The sequence below is a fragment of the Myotis brandtii genome, unplaced genomic scaffold (genome assembly GCF_000412655.1).
Source record: "Myotis brandtii unplaced genomic scaffold, ASM41265v1 scaffold129, whole genome shotgun sequence".
In the NCBI taxonomy this organism is placed as follows: domain Eukaryota; kingdom Metazoa; phylum Chordata; class Mammalia; order Chiroptera; family Vespertilionidae; genus Myotis; species Myotis brandtii.
The window spans coordinates 1,149,643-1,166,581 of NW_005354551.1; the positions used below are offsets into that span (position 1 = coordinate 1,149,643).

At 38.7% G+C, this 16,939-nt stretch overlaps 1 protein-coding gene across 1 annotated transcript in view; it reads left to right on the forward strand.

Annotated features, from left to right (window-relative positions):
• The first annotated feature begins 326 nt into the window (after positions 1 to 326).
• Positions 327 to 16,939, forward strand: part of EIF4G3 (eukaryotic translation initiation factor 4 gamma, 3) — a 280,669-nt gene continuing 264,056 nt past the window's right edge. The window contains exon 1 of the mRNA XM_014534341.1: positions 327 to 444. The gene's annotated coding sequence lies outside the window, so the exon portion shown is untranslated. The remainder of the gene's footprint in view (positions 445 to 16,939) is intronic.

The window sequence follows — 16,939 nt, forward strand, 5'->3', positions numbered from 1 at the left end:
CGGGGACCCTCCTGCCAGCTGCCACAGCCCAGCCGGGGAGAAGGGACGGCTCCTCTACCCCCGCGCCGGGCTTGGCTGGAGCTTTTGGGGTGCCCCCGCAGCAGTACTGCGGGGGACCCCGGGATCTTCTGCGATTCGGTGGAACCAGCTCCACTCGGCCTTGCTTCTGCAGCCCTTCCCTTTCAGAGCAGGGGGAGCCTTGCCCCTTCTCGCCACTCCCCCCTCCAGCCCCCCAGCCCTTTATTCGGCAGAATTTGCTGGTGCCTGGGATCAGCCCTGCAGGCAAGGCTGTGCTCTGATTGTTGTGAGGACTACACCCTCCTCCTCGCTTCCCTTCGGCTCCCCCTGCAGCGGGGCACGGTGGGCTCCCCGATTGTTGTTATTGATACATGTTAAACTTTATTGGTAAATTTCCTCTTTGAAACGAATCAGCTCATTTCTGAGGTAAGTTGGATTTAAAAATCTACGGTGAAAATGTACATTTCCTCCGGCTATTTTTTTTTTTTTAAGCGATCGGGGGAGTTGTGGTTTGTGGTGGAACGTGATCTAAGGAGGAAATGTTACACCGGACGCTTCCCTGTCTTTGACCTTTTTTAAAGGAAGAGGAAGTTAACTGACATTACCCTTCACCCCCAAAAGTCTCACTTCTTGGAAGACTTGTGTTATGCTGAGTATTTCTAAAGGGCTGTAATTGACTTTTCCTAGGCCTGACGTCTGGAGGGGACCGGGGCTCCTGGTGTCAAGCCTAGTTATTGATTGTATCGAATTTCATGTTATTTTCGCGATTGCAGTGTTTTTGGACAGCTTTGGTGGCTAGATATTTTAGTGGAAAACTAGCTGGTGAGGGTAAAATGTTGAATTCATGAATTCCACGGAGATTTAGAAAGGTATTGCCTACCTGAGAATTAACATTTCATCATGCCCTCCCGGGTCCGCTGAACTTGTGCAAGTCAGTAAATAATCATTGGACGTTAGATGTGGTGTGTTTTTGTATTTGTCATCGTGTGTTTTGACGTGTGGAGTAGGGTGTTTGAGCAAATAAGAAACTAACCGCTGTGAGGTCCACAGATTATTTCACAGGGTAGTTTGATTCTTGTCTGTATCGATTACTTTGAGAAGGGAAAGTTACCTTCTCGAGTCATTTCAGGTCATCCTTTTCGTTTCTGTCAAGTGTCTTATTTAAATATGGTTAGTCCACATTGTTTTCAGTCCAGGCAATGTGTCCCAGAGTAAAGATAAATTCCATTCCAGTGTGATGTGTGTACTGATTTCATAATGTTTTTATTCTGTATGATTCTGTTCAATTAAGAATTGTTCACTGATGACAATGCTTAGTGATACCGTATGTCTGTTACTCATGGAAAACCTGGTTTTGATGAATATCCCTAGTTGTTTTCCTGTGGAGGAAAAAGGGTTGGCTAATTTGTGTACTCTAAGGTGGAGTTCAGTGCTGGATCTCTTAAACATATTTAATAGTTGTGAGTTTAAATTCCTTTATAATTTGTCTTTTTTTTTTGGTCTTGGGTAGGGTTGTAAGTTTCTATACAGTGCCACCAAGTAAATTATTTTTTAGTTGCATCTTTGAGCTGTTTTGGCAAGTAAACAAGTGAAAGGAAGTCCATAGTTTGTGTTCTTGATGTACAAAGTGATAAAAAGTAAGGAGTGCACAGTGCTTAGTGGATTTGGTGACATTATTTGGCTGTGACTTACATGTTTCAAGTAGGCTTTTTCTCTGCATTTTGCAAAGGAAGGACTTTAAAAAGCTTTGAGTTGGTTGCAACATAAAAGTAGTTACTAATACTGCAGCAATTGTTAAAGAGGATAAATTTAAGATGTAATTTCCAATGGTTGTATGTGACTTTAAGTTTTTACTTTGCCTTATGTCATTGAAGGTAAAATTAATTTTCTTCTTGATGTATTTCACAACCATATTATCTTCTGCTTGCTTTACACACCGAAAGGTTGCAATTGCTAAAATCTAAGTTTGTATAGTAAATGAAATATGTTATAGATTTCTTTAGGACATACCAATGGTGAAATGTTATCAATGGTAATGGGCATTTGGTTAAAAATGAATTAAAACAGAGCAATTTTGCTTGTCTACCCTGAGGGACTGTGTTATGAACATACAGTGGTCATCGTGTGATAAGTTGATATACATTGAAACATCAAGACTGGTGTACAAACTTGGAGTTGCTCTTTGTATGGCTTAAAACATTTTATGTATTTACTAGAGGCCCGGTGCATGAATTCGTGCATGGATGGGGTCCCTCAGCCTGGCTGGCGATCTGGGCTGATCTGGGCCCATTTGGGCTGGCTGGCCAGGGGGAGGGACTGCCGGAGGTTGGCGGGCCCCTGGAGGTTGGCTGTGGGAGTGCTCTGACCAGCAGGGGGCAGCTCCTGCGTTAGGCGTCTGCCCCTGGTGGTCAGTGCACGTCATAGCAACTGGTCGTTTGGTTGACCGGTCCTAATGGTCGCTTAGGCTTTTTTTTATATGTGTGTGTGTGTGTGTGTGTGTGTGTGTGTGTGTGTATAGACTGATTTTTTTTTTTTTGTATAGACTGATTTTTAGATAGAGAAACATTGATTTGTTGTTCCACTTATTTATGCATTCACTGGTTGTCTCGTATGTGGCCTGACTGGGATTATATCCACAACCTTGGCATATCTGGATGACACTCTAACTAACTGAGATGCCTTGGCCAGGGCATCTATGACTTGATTAAATCTCCAGTTCCTCAAACTATTCAAGTGTAGTTGGGTTTGAATTCAATAAGTTCAGCTAGTATTTTAAATTTGTAAAAATGTTAGAAAGGGATTCACATGACAAGGTGTCCTTTATTTGTACTTAGTGTTCAAGTGACAAATCAGAAATGAAGGGAAATATTAGCAATAATATTAGAAACTGGAACCTGCTTAAGGTAGGCATCAGTATTGCATGGAGGCCCATAAAGCCATTTTAGTTATGACTGCCAAGAGGCAAGGATGGGCAGGAGTGGGGGTGGGGGTGAAAGAAGATAAATAGTGATATGAAAAATGCTAATAGCAAGGGAGAAATATGCTCCAAGTTTTCATAATGTAATCCAATATGAATAGTTTATGAAATTGGCACTTCAGAATACTTGCCTTAGGATATGATCACCCCAACTTCCCAGTCTGAGATTCCAAGAGGCTCTGTTGAGAATTTTAGGAATGATTCTTAACCTTTTCTGGGTAACAAACAACTTTGTATTTTGATGAATGCTTATAGACACTCTCCAACAGAAAACTGTCCATGCACAGAAAACCTTTCTTACAATTTTAGGGGTTTTTTTTTGGTGCCCCCACTCTATTAAAAGCCTAGCCCTTTAGATGGAAATTGCTTACCCTTCTGATAAGTAAAGATAAATGAGTTTGAATTCAGGTGCCCAAATAGTTCTGACTTAATAGAACAATTTTGCAGTCTGTTATGAACACATAGTGTTCTCTCTATTTATATGGAAAGACTTCAGAGTGTAATTTTTTTCAGGGTTGCTGACACTTCTAGGGAGTCTAATTACTGTCTTGGGGCAGCCAGTTTGGTTAAGAAAATCAGGGCAGTGGGTTCTTTGAAGGAACTAAATTTGGTAAAGGCCTGTGGAGATCTGAAAATGACCTGTGTCCTTAGCTATTTTGTCTTAGATATGGATATATTAAAATAAATATTCCTGCGGGGCCAGTGTGGCTCAGTGGTTGAGCATCGACCCATGAACCAAGAGGTCACCCATTTGATTCCCAGTCAGGGCACATGCCTGAGTTTTGGGTTCATTCCCCACTAGGGGGTGTGCAGAAGGCAGCCTATTGATATTTCTGTCTCATCTATGTTTCTATCTCTCTACCCCTCTCCCTTCCTCTCTCTCTAAGATCAATAAAATAAAATATTAAAAAAATACATTAAAATATTCTTTTTAAAAATTTTTTTGGCATTGTAATTTTTTAAAATGTTTTCAGTGTTGATATTTCAGTTTTATCTTATGGGCTGAAGCCATTAGTGTTTGCTTTCTTCTTTTTTTCCTCTTTATCAAAGCTGAATCTGAGTAATATTAATAATAGTATCCATTTAATGAGTGCCTACTGTTCTAGGAGCCATACATGCATGATTTTAATTCTCACAAGAACCCTAATGAAGTAGGTACTGTATTTTACAGATGAAAAAGCTGAAGTTAAGTAACGTTCCTACTGCTGTCCATGTAATAAGTGGTGGTCTGCAGTTCAGACTGTGATATGACTGCCTCCAAAGCACATGAATGTCCTTTCTACTGTGCCTCACTACTCCTTACCAAGTCTGCATATGGGAATGGGAGGAAGGATACTTTCCCATATTTGATAGCTGGGGGAAGGTCTGTAATACAGTTAGGAAGCTCTATGGAGTAATCTAGAATGCAGTGATACTGTGCCTTGTTTTAATTAGTTCATAGCCACATACTGCTAGGCAAGTAGATTATCTTTACTGAGCCTTAAAGCATAGTAATAAGCCTGCCACATTTGGTTTAGTGCATGTTTCTGCTTGTTCAGAAGTTAACAAGGCCTCCAGCAAAACACCATTTTAACTAGCAACTGGAACTCTGTAGCTCATATAGTGACCAGCAGCAATCTGTCTACTCCTAAGCCCCACCATCAGCAAAGGTGGATCTGTGCTCCTAGCGAGCAGATTGTCTTTTAGGAAAGAGAGAAAACCTATGCAAGATGGAGATAACGAAGGAAGAAAGTTGTTCAAATGCCTGAGTCACTTAGGCTCTTGCCTCTTCTGCTGCTACTCCCTGTCCTAGGCTTATTCATCTTAAAGTGAGGTGTTTTCGGTCAAGTTGAGAATTTAAACTATGTTGCTTTTCCACATTTGAGTTTCTGAAAAGATTTTTACAAAAGGGTCTACTGCTAAAAAATGCTTGAAAACTGTTTTAACTCATAAATAGGTTTGCCACATTTTAGCCATTTATATTGGGACTTCAATATACTAGTAAGTGGCAACTTTTTTTGTTGTTGTTGTTGTTAATCCTCACCCAAGAATATTTTTCCCCTTGATTTTTTAGAAAGAATGAAAGGGAGAGGGAGAGACAGAGGGGAAACAGCAATTGGTTGCCTCCTGCATGCGCCCCGACTAGGGTGTCCGCAACCCAAGGCATGTGCCCTTGACTGGAATCTAACCCAAGACCCTTCAGTATGCAGGCCAACTGAAGTGACAACCTAAGTGACAACTTTTATTCATTTATTCAGCATCTACTGTGTGCCAGACTAAGTGCTAGGTCTAAGGATTGAAAAGCTCAGATAAACTCTTTGCCCTCAAAGAACTTGGTCCAGACAGGTAAGGGGACAGAATATCATGAGGCAAGTACAATGATAACTGCTATAAGAGCCTGCTCTGGAATTTGGGCTTCCCAGAAGAAGTTAATACCTGAGCCAAAATAGGAGGATGCGTAAGAATTACCTGAGGTTTACTTATCTTTCTCTGTCCTGCTGACTTTTCCCAATGTTTTTTATTTTTAAAAAAAATTGTATTATTTATTTATTTATTTATATTTTTTTGATTTCAGAGAGGAAGGGAGAGGGAGAGAGAGATAGAAACACCAATGATGAGAGAATCACTGATCGGCTGCCTCCTGCATGCCTCCTACTGGGGATCGAGCCCACAAACCCAGGCATGTGCCCTTGACTGGAATCGAATCTGGGACCCTTCAGTCTGCAGGCTGACGCTCTATCCACTGAGCCTAACTGGTTAGGGCTGACTTTTCCCAGTTTCATTGCTGTTGCTGTTGCATAGGACTTTAGTAAATGAATGTCAGTCACGTTTCAGGTTTTTATTAGAAGCAGAAAAGCTAGAGGAGTTACCAGGGAACATGGCAATCAAAATAGTTGCTGTAAATTCAAAGTCTCTTCTGCATTATAATCTGAGGAATTTGAGTCTGAGAAGATCCATATCAGATCTGACTGGTCCTTTCCTTGTCTCTTTTCCACTCATTTCATAACACCCCTTTGCCCTTCTGATATTAGACTTTGACTTGGAAAGAGTACCTGCTAGCCTTGAAATAAAGTAGATTTATCTTGGTGTATTGAGAATATACCTGATTTGGAGTAAAAGAAATCTGGATTTGAGTTTGGCTCTCCCATTCTAAAAGCTGTGTTACCTTGGGCAAGTCACGTAAGTGTTCTGGGTATCAGTTTTCCCTTCTCTAAAATGAAGAGGTTTATCACATGACACCCTTGAATTATAATGGCTTATGATTCTGAACATTATAGTTTGAGGTTTGTTTTGTTCCTGCAAGTAGATGGGAAGGATTTGTAGAAACCTATTAATTGTTTCTGTCTGATGGTCAGTGATACTTTTCTTTGGTGACTTACTGATATTAGAAGCATGCTAATTTAACATTTCATTCAACAAATATTTATAGATGTTCTGCTTACTGTTTTAGGTGCTGAGGGAAGGCAACTAGTTTTTGGCTTACTAATGTTAGATTCAGCCAACAGTCTAAACACCTCTGTGACTTTAGTAGTGAAGATTTTGTAGTCTGTATTGGGCTGGCTTGAGACCATACAATAAGGTTGCCATGGTCAGTTGCTGGCTTGTTCTGGGTGATGATGGTATAGTTATTAGTTCATTATGAGGAATGAGGAAATCAGGGTCTGGAATAAACTGTGATGAGACACCATCTATTTTTACTTTAGGAATAATACTTTGAACTAATATAATATGAAAACAACTATTTCCTGATTATTAGCCAGGCGCATGACTTCAAGCAGTGTATAAACTGCAGCTGAGATTTGCATCCATGAAATACTTCAGGATCCAAAGCTACTTTTGAATTCTCAAATGACTCCTAGTTCTTTTGGCTTGCTGCCAGCCAGGAGTTTTTCACTCTCATGTAGTCTCAGCTTAAATTTGAGATAGTTTAAAGTATTTTAAGTACATTTGAAATTTGTTAGTTTTTATGACATTTAACAATTTTCTAATTGATTTTTTTTAAGGGGCAGAAAGGGAGGGAGAGACATCAATTTGTTGTTCCAGTTATTCATGCATTCACTGGTTGATTCTTGTATGTGCTGTAACCAGGGATCGAATCTGCAACCTTGGTGTATGCAGACAGTGCTCTAACCAACTGAGCTACCCAACCAGGGCTACAGTGTTTTTTGTTTTTTAAATATATTTTATTGATTTTTTACAGAGAGGAAGGGAGAGGGAGAGTTAGAAACATTGATGAGAGAGAAACATCGATCAGCTGCCTCCTGTACACTCCCTACTGGGTATATGCCCGCAACCAAGGTACATGCCCTTGACCAGAATCGAACCTGGGACCCTTGAGTCCACAGGCTGACGCTCTATCCACTGAGCCAAACTAGTTAGGGCTACAGTGTTTTTTAAAAAAATTCAATTTATTGGGGTAGCCTGGCTGGTGTGGTCCAATTGGTTGAGCATTGTCCCGTGAACCAAGAGGTCACCGGTCAGGGCATATGCAGGGGTTGTGGCTCAATCCCCAGTATGGAGCATTCAGGAGGCAGATTTATGTATATCTCTCTCCCTCTCTCTCTTTTCCTCTCTTTAAAATAAATAAGAACATTAAAAACATTATTGGGGTAACATTAGTTAATAACATTATATAAATTTCAGGTGTACAACATCTGTATACTCTGTTGCAATGATTTTCAACTGGTGTGCCACAAGAATTTTTAAAACATGGAATACCTGACTGTTTAGTCAGGAGCACTGACCTCTTTACCCTTAGATTGTCAAATAAAAAAATGACAACAGCCAGCAAACACAACAAAAAGCCATCTTGTGTGAATGAGTAAAAATTATACCTATTTTTTTTTTTGTCAGATTGGCAAAAAATATATTTTTTGATGTGCTGCAGAATTTTAGTAATTAGTTTATGTGTGCCATGAGATGAAAAGTGTTGAAAATCACTGCTATATTGTGTGCTCACCACCCAAAGTCTAGTTTCCTTCCATTACTAAATATTTGTAGACTAGTATTTTTACATTGAGAATGGAAAGGACTGAATCTTAAAGATAGAGTGGAGGAATGTAAGAGCGAAAGAGTGAGGGAGAGGACTCCTTTTATGTAGGCCCTAGAAAATGACATATGAGAAACAATTTGAAATTAAAAATATTAAAATGAAGAGTTTAAGACGCTAGTCAGAGTTTGGAAGGGCAGAGGGGAGTAGATTGTAGTGAATGGGTCATCAGCAGAACAAAGTTTTGGGCTTTATATATGGATGGTATGTGCTGGGTTGTAAGGATCCTGATCCCTGTATCTGGAGTGGAGGAGTCTTGTGGTAGAATACTCAAGGTAATGGATCCAGATTCTAGAGGGCTTTTAATCAATATAAGAAGGGAAGATTAGACTTCAAGCCCTTACATTTTTTAACAGCTTTATTGAGGCAAAATTCACATACCATACAAGCCACCCATTTAGTGTGTACAAATTTAGTGTGTTTGAGTATATTCACAGAATTGTGCATCCATCACCACAATCAATTTTAGAACATTTTCATCACTTTACCCAAAGAACCTATTCGACTTCCCATTTCCTCCAGTTCTTTTTGCTCTAGAAAGTACTAATATACTTTCTGCCTCTACAGATTTATTTATTCTGAACATCCTGTATAATAAAACCCTCATATGCAAATTGACCAAACAGTGGAACGACCAGTGGAACAACCGGTCGCTATGATGTACACTGCCCCCGTGAAAGGGGGGTGACCAGTGGCGGTGATCGCAGGGGGGTAGGGTAGTCGGGCATCCCCTGAGGGCGCAGGCCGGGCTGAGGCCCCCCTCCCCTGTGCACGAATTTTATGCACCGGGCCTCTAGTTTCATCTAAGTGGAATAGTATGTAGTCTTTTGTCACTAGTTTCTCTCACTTTGCATAATATTTTTGAGGTTCATCTGTAGTAATGTGTTTTAGTATTACTTTAAAAAATATATTTTAATTGATTTTTTTAGCGAGAGAGGAAGGGAGAGGGAGAGAGAAACATCAATGTGGGACCAGAACATTGATCAGCTGACTCCTGCACACTCCCTACTGGGGATGGAGCCCCCAACCTGGGCATGTGCCCCGATCCAGAATCAAACCAGCAACCTTTTGGTGCACCCAACCAACTGAACCGTACCTGCCAGGGCTACTTTTTTTCTTAATTGTTGAATAATATTCTAAGTATCACATGTTTTTTTTTTTTTTCATTCATCAGTTTGTGGTCATTTAGGTGGTTCGAACTTTTTTTTTTTTTTTAGCTTTTTCTTTAAACATATATTTTTAAATCTTTTTCCCTTTATTAAGATATTACAAATGTGTCCTTGTCCCCCCAATGTCCTCCCATCCCCCCAATCCTGCCCTCACCCTCACCCCCTGTTGTCCACATCCATCGTTTATGCTTATATGCATGCATACAAGTCCTTTGGTTGATCTCTCCTCCTCACCCCCACCCTCCCCTACCTTTCCTCTGAGTTTTGAGCATCTGATTGATGCTTCTCTGTCTCTACACCTGTTTTTGTTCTTCGGTTTATTTTGTTCATTATAATCCACAAATGAGTGAGAGCATGTGATATTTATCTTTCTCTGACTGACTTATTTCACTTAGCATAATGCTCTCCAGCTCCATCCATGCTGTTGCAAATGGTAGGAGTTCCTTCCTTTTTATAGCAGCATAGTATTCCATTGTGTAGATGTGCCAAAGTTTTTTAATCCATTCATCTGCTGATGCCCAAAATCTTAGGCTGATTCCAAATCTTAGCTATTGTAAATTGTGCTGCTATGAACATAGGGATGCGTATATCCTTTCTGATTGGTGGTACTGGTTTCTTGGGATATATTCCTAGAAGTGGGATCACTGGGTCAAATGGAAGTTCCATTTTTAGTTTTTTGAGGAAACTCCATAAGGTTGTTTGAACTTTTGACTTATGAATAATTATGCTATGAATGTTTCTGTGTGGATGTATGTTTTTTTCTCTTGGATATATATACATAGTACAGTTGCTGGGTTTTATGAGGTAACTCAGTGTTTAACATTTTGGGGAACTGCCAAACTGTTTTTCAAAGTGACTGCCACCATTTTACTTTTTTACCATTTTATATTTCTACCAGCATTATATGAGGGTTCCAACACTTGTTACCTGTCTTTTTGAGTATAGGCCATCCTAATGGGTGTGAAGAGATATCTGACTGTGGTTTTGACTTGCTTTTCCTTGATGGCGAATGATGTTGAACATCTTTTTGGGTTCTTATTGGGCATTTGTCTTTGTAGAAATGTCTGTTCAAATCCTTTGTCAAATTTTTAATTGGGTTGTCTTTTTGTTACTAAGTTGTAAGAGTGCTCTATATATTATTCTGTATACAAGTCCCTTATCAGATACGACATTTGCAAATATTTTCTCCCATTCAGTGGGTTGTCTTTTTACTTCTTGATAAGAGTTCTTTGAAGCACAAAAGTTTTTAGTTTTGATAAAGTCTAATTTGCCTTTCTTTTGTCACTTGTGCCTCTGTATTGTGTCTAAGAAGGCTTTACCTAATCCAGGGTTACAAAGATTTGCTCCTTTGTTTTCTTCTAAGGGTTTTATAATTTTAGCTCTTACATTTAGGTCTTCGATCTATTTTGAGTTAATTTTTGTATATGATGCAAAATAGGGGTTCAAGTTTATTCTTTTGTATGTGAATATCCAGTTACCTCAGTACATTTTGTTGAAAAGACTATTTCCTTATATTGAACTAGTGGCCTGGTGCACGGATTCGTGCACATTGAAAATAAATTAGAAAAAATATTTTAATATTGCTATTCGCCCTTTCTCTATAATAGAAATGTCAACCAAATTCATCATTGACAATGACAGATCGAAACACGAGTGCGATTGGCGCCATCGAGAGCTTTATATGTATCGTGCATGTGCGTGTCAGCTTAGCCTTTTATATATATAGAATACACTTGCTTAATTATACCTGCTTTCTGATTTAGCTAAATTTTTTCCAGCCCAGTGAAGCAACCCAACTTCTCTTTCAGGTAATTGTTAGCAACACAGCAGTAAATATCAACACAAAGCAGATTATATTGTAGATCATGCAGGGAGAACAAAGGGTAAAATACTTAACTGCAGCAATGTTTCACTATATTTTTCCCAGTGAGAAAACCTGGAGTCATTTTCAAGGTCCACCATTTCTTATTTCTTTTCAGTCGGGTCAAGTTTCTAAACTTTCTAAATCTCCATTTTCTGGCTAATGAAAAGAAAATAGGATTCTACCAAGTTTCCTATCTACCTGCTCCAGGACTTCTGTGAGGATCAAATGAGATGAGGCACAGGAAAATGCTTCACAGACATTTGGTTAAAGTAAAACATGTTTGCACCTGGCTATAAAGCAAGTTGGGTTCCTGGGCTGAAGAAACTCCAAGGAGGCTAGTTGCTAGGGAGAGGAAGCCGGGCATTGCTATGTGACGTCATTACCTGGTGCCCACAGTGACCCTTTCCGGGCTGGGCTGTGCTGGGCTGGGGGCCGCATTTTGTGCCATGGGGTCTCAGCAGCGTCGGCTGTGATTTGATGGGCTGTCGCTCTGGGGTGGTGGTGGGGCCTGTGTCCCACTTGGGGAAAGCCAAGTGTTGCTTTGTCAGTGCCAGGTCTGCACGGTGCCATTTCTTTGTAAATGGCCAGAGCGCGTCACGGCAGCTCCTGTGTTGAGCATCTGTCCCCTGGTGGTCAGTGCGTGTCATAGCAACCAGTCGGATGGTCAGAGGGACACTTAGCACATTAGCCTTTTATATATATAGATTATTTTGGCACCTTATCAAAAACCAACTGCTTTTTTTTTGTTTTTTGTTTCTTATTTATTGGAAAACTGACATGATAAAAACAGTATTTTTGAAGATTTATTTGGTTGAGGTGTGCAAGTTGAAATAAGGAACAGGAAAGATTTGGAGTTGGAAAGGCATCACAGAACTAACTATATGTAAGGTTTTATATCCATTAAGTGCTTAAGATGGAGTAAGGTGTGCTATTTGTAAAATACGGTCTTTTGCCCTAGCCAGTTTGGCTCAGTGGATAGAGTGTCAGCCTGTGGACTGAAGGGTCACAGGGTCGATTCCCGTCAACAGTACGTTCCTCAGTTGCAGGCTCGTGTGGGAGGCAACCAATCAATGTTTCTCTCTCTCTGTCTCTTCCCTTCCCTTCCACTTTCTCTAACAATCAATGGAAAACCCTCGCAACAAAAAGCGTAAAATATGGTCTATTGACTTTGACCATAACTACATTTTGTGTAATGCCTGGAAAACAGGAGAGCTACTCAAGAGATTTTGACTGTTTTTTGTTATTAAGGTAAATTCCTATTAGTCAGTGATAGTTTTGTAAAAGATAAAGTATAGGCATTTGACTATTTGCTGTTCTGTGAAGAATTGAAATTGTGGGCAAGTTATAAATTCTTGGGTTATAATATTTCACATAGAATGTTACTTCTGTCCTAAAGCATTTATATAATTTTCAAATTAAATTTGATTTTTTGTTCATTAGGTTATACCCTTGGGCTATTCTATTGTATTATCAAGAAACAAAATCAAGATGTATTGCTGACCTCTGTCTAACAGGATTCTTTTTGCTATTTATGAAACCACTGCATTAAAGAAGTCTTTTTATAATCTTTCAGGTCTAATAAAAAGGATTTATTTGCTTTGGATGAAGATTTTCCACACATCAAAAAAATCTCTTTAAAATACTTAAAATATTACAGTGTTGGAATATGGTTGCTGATTTTTAAAGATTATATCCATTTTTTGTTTTATAAATTATGCATATCTTTAGCTTAGCTCTTATTAAATATGCAAAAAAGTGGGTCTTAATTAACCTTTGTAGAATTTTTTTTTTAAAATATATTTCATTGATTTTTTACAGAGAGGAAAGGAGAGGGATAGAGAGTTAGAAACATCAACGAGAGAGAAACATCGATCAGCTGCCTCCTGCACACTCCCCACTGGGGATGTGCCCGAAACCAAGGCACATGCCCTTGACCGGAACCGAACCTGTGACCCCTCAGTCCGCAGGCTGACGCTCTATCCACCGAGCCAAACCGGTTTTGGCAACCTTTGTAGAATTTTAATGACATCAAGTACCTGATTAATATTGTTGAGTCTTTGAGGCTGTTATATCATATTAAGCTCATACTCTCATTATTACACTGTTGATCTTTTTCAGAAATATTAGAATTTGGATCCAGTCCAACTTCCTGAGGTAACTGCTGTTTCAAAAGCAGACAGCAGAGTACTTGACCTTAGCTTATTTCTTTTATACTAGAGGCCCGTTGCACGAAGAGATTCGTGTAATAGGCCTTCCCTTCCTCTGGCTGCTGGCACCGGTTTTCTTCCGGCACCCGGGACCCAGGCCTTCCTGGCTCCGGACGGAGCCTTCAGTCTTCCCGGCTCTGGACGGAGCCTTCAGTCTTCACTCTGCCGCTTCGCCCCTACGTATGCAAATTAACTGCCATCTTTGTTGGGTTAATTTTCATACTCTCCTGATTGGCTGGTGAGCATAGTGGAGGGATGGTTAATTTACATGTTTGTCTATTATTAGGTAAGATTGTGACTGGGTGAGTGTACTTGAATATGGTACATGTTAGGTAAGTCAGTGATTTCATTCTTGACCTTCTTTTTTTTTTTTTTTTAATATATTTTATTGATTTTTTACAGAGAAGAAGGGAGAGGGATAGAGAGTTTGAAACATCGATGAGAGAGAAACATCGATCAGCTGCCTCCTGCACACCTCCCACTGGGGATGTGCCTGCAACCAAGGTACATGCCCTTGACCGGAATCAAACCCGGGACCCCTCAGTCCGCAGGCCGACGCTCTATCCACTGAGCCAAACCGATCAGGGCCATTCTTGACCTTCTTTAAAAAATCATAAAAAAATCCTAGCTGATAGTATGCATTAGATTATTTCCCCTTTACATTGTTTAGAGGATTGCCTGGTCCCCTCCTCCAGGGGCGTTTGTTTTCAAGGCTGAAGGAGGTAGAGGTGACTTGCCTAAACATCATGTTTATTACAATTCAAACTGATTTGAGGTCTTGAATAGCAGTGTCCATTTGACCTACTAGGAGGGTGACCGTAGGTTCCCTTCTGTTATGGTCCTGTTTGCATGGTATATTATATAGTTACTGTAACTAGTAACCATTATATAGCTTAGAAAATTTCTACTATTTATGCTATTTCTACTAAAATAGTGTTTTGTGAAGCATCAAAACACTTTATAACCTTTGGCCAAATAATTTATGTTTGATCATGTCAGCTATAAAGGTCTTTGACATTAGCATGTGAACTACATAGGAGCAAAGTATTATCAGTCACCTTTAAATAAAAAACATTTATTTGAACTAATTTTAAATTTACAGGTAACTTGCAAATACTAGGAAGAGTTCCCTTTTATCCATTACCTCCTTCCCCTAATATTAAATCGTCCATAATTATAGTACAATTATCAAGAATAGCAAATTAACATAGATAAAATATTATCAACTAAGACTTTTATCAATTTTTCCACTGTCCTGTTTCTGTACAAGGCTCCCACACATTGCGTTTAGTTATTTAAAAAATAGATACATATTTGTATTGATTTCAGAGAGGAAGAGGGAGAAAGAAAAACATCAATGATGAGAGAAAATCATTGATTGGCTGCCTCCTGCATGCCCCACACGAGGGTCAAGCCTGCAGCCCCGGCATTTGCCCTGACCTGGAATCGAATTGTGCGAACTCCTGGTTCATAGGTCGATGCTCAACCACTGAGCCATGTTGGCTGGGCGTTTTATGATATTCTTAATACATTTTCTTTTCTTTAGCTTCATTGTAAGACTATAGTATATAACACATACAGAATATGTGTTAAGGTTTCTGGCCAACAGTAGACAATGAGTAGTTAAGTTTTTGGGAAGTCAAAAGTTATATTTGGATTCTCTGAATGGGGTTAGTGCCCCTAACCTCTGTGTTGTTCAAGGGTTAACTATATATTTATATATTGTGTAAGTGAATATATATTTGTACATATTATGTATCTATCTATATATCTATATCTCCTGGCTAATTCACTAGGAATTTTAAATATTAGGTTAATTTGACTGCTTTTGAAATGAAAGGGGAAGTTATTTAGGTGTAATGCTTACATGAGCCATTGTATAAGAAATAGAAAGCAGTAAGGAGGTGTTTTTCAGGTCCATCCTTCATTAGAAATCACAAATATAAAAAATACATTTGGAGGGGATTTTTCGTATGACAGAAGGATTTTTAAAGATGAAACACTTCAGTTTTGGGAAGTGAAACTGAGTTGAAAATACTCAAAACCAGAATAAGAGAAGGTAATTTCATTGAGTTTCAGGTTGCTTGACCTCTTTAGCTTTTTCATAAAAGATTAGCAATTCATATTTTATTTGCTTGTTTTCAGATTCTTTCTCTGTGCTTTACATATTTAACATCATTGTGTGATTTTTTTTAAGCCCTTATTTGTTTTTCTTATTGAAAGCACTTTCTTCCTGTGTCTGAGCATGTACTAGCAGAACATTAGTAGTCTATGAAGAGACTTGGGTTATTGTAATCAAAGGCACATTCCTAGTTGCAAGAATGGTTTTTGACTTTTTTTTTTAAGGCACTTACATTATTTCTGCTTTGAGAAAAGAGATTGTTCACTGTGCTTTCGGAGCTGGTAGCTAAGTTCGATGCTTCTTAACCCTTAACTAAGAAAAATGGGACTTGCTGACAATAAATGGTTTTACAGGCTGTGAAACCGGACAGCATGTTCATCAATGTCAACAATGGCAGCTGTTTTTTGATGGTTTTTCTGTTGTTCAAAGTGTGAAACTTCTTCTCACAAATGGCTTCACCTGCTGACTCATCTCCCAGCCCCTAAACAACTATAGTATCCAACATTATTTAATGCTAGGATTGAGAATAAAAAGAACGAGTCTTAGAATGTGAGGGTTAGAATGGATCATGGAAATCCTTTAACTCAGCTATCAAAAAATATCATTGTTGGCAGATGCTATAATTGATGAGACTAGTGATACTACTGTTTAGAATGCTACTATAATCTTCTGAATGATCAAGGATTTTTTTTCTATATACAAATCCTTAAGATGTACTTTTTTAGCTTTTCTTCAAAAACTTTATTCTGAAGAGTGGCTGTAAGTGAAGTACAAGGGTAACACACATTTAATGCTTGCTATTTAGTGCAGGAGGACTGTGGGAAGAAGTAGAAACACTGGCATTGTCCCTGAAAATTTTCCAATCTAATTAGAAAATAGATATAAAAAAGTGTGGAACATTTAGGGGTGCAATTATTAATAAGTGTATAATCTAATCACCTGATACTGACATTGTGAAGGAGGCTTCTGTTAATTTATGTGGGCTCTTGAGCAGTGGTTTAGATTTTTGATGCAAAAAAGTCACTTGCAGAAATGAAAACTCCCCGTAGGTTTTAGGAAACTACACTCCAGGAAACTGATGGTCATATTCCACAGACAACTCAGTAAAAACCACTGACTTAAAACAGCAGTTCTCAGATTTTTTTAAATCTCAGGAATCCTTTATACTATTAAAATGTATTGAGAACCTTACAGAGCTCTTGTTATATAGGCTGCCTCTGTTGATATTTACAGTACTAGATGTTAAAAATTTTTAAAATATTCACTTGATTAAATAACTTAACCCAAAACAAAAAGTTATTGAGAAGAGTGTTATGATTTTAATTTTTGTAAATCTCTTTAGTGCCTAGCTTAAGAGAATATAATTGGATTCTCATATCTGTTTATACATTCATTCTGCTGTACATTTTTTTGGAAATAATATGGTCTTACTCAGTTACATTGTAGGGAAGAGGAGCAGTTTTTAAAAGTTTTTCTTTTTTCTTTTTTTTAATTTTTATTTCTTTATTTCTTTTTTTTTAAATTAAATCTTTATTGTTCAGATTATTATTACA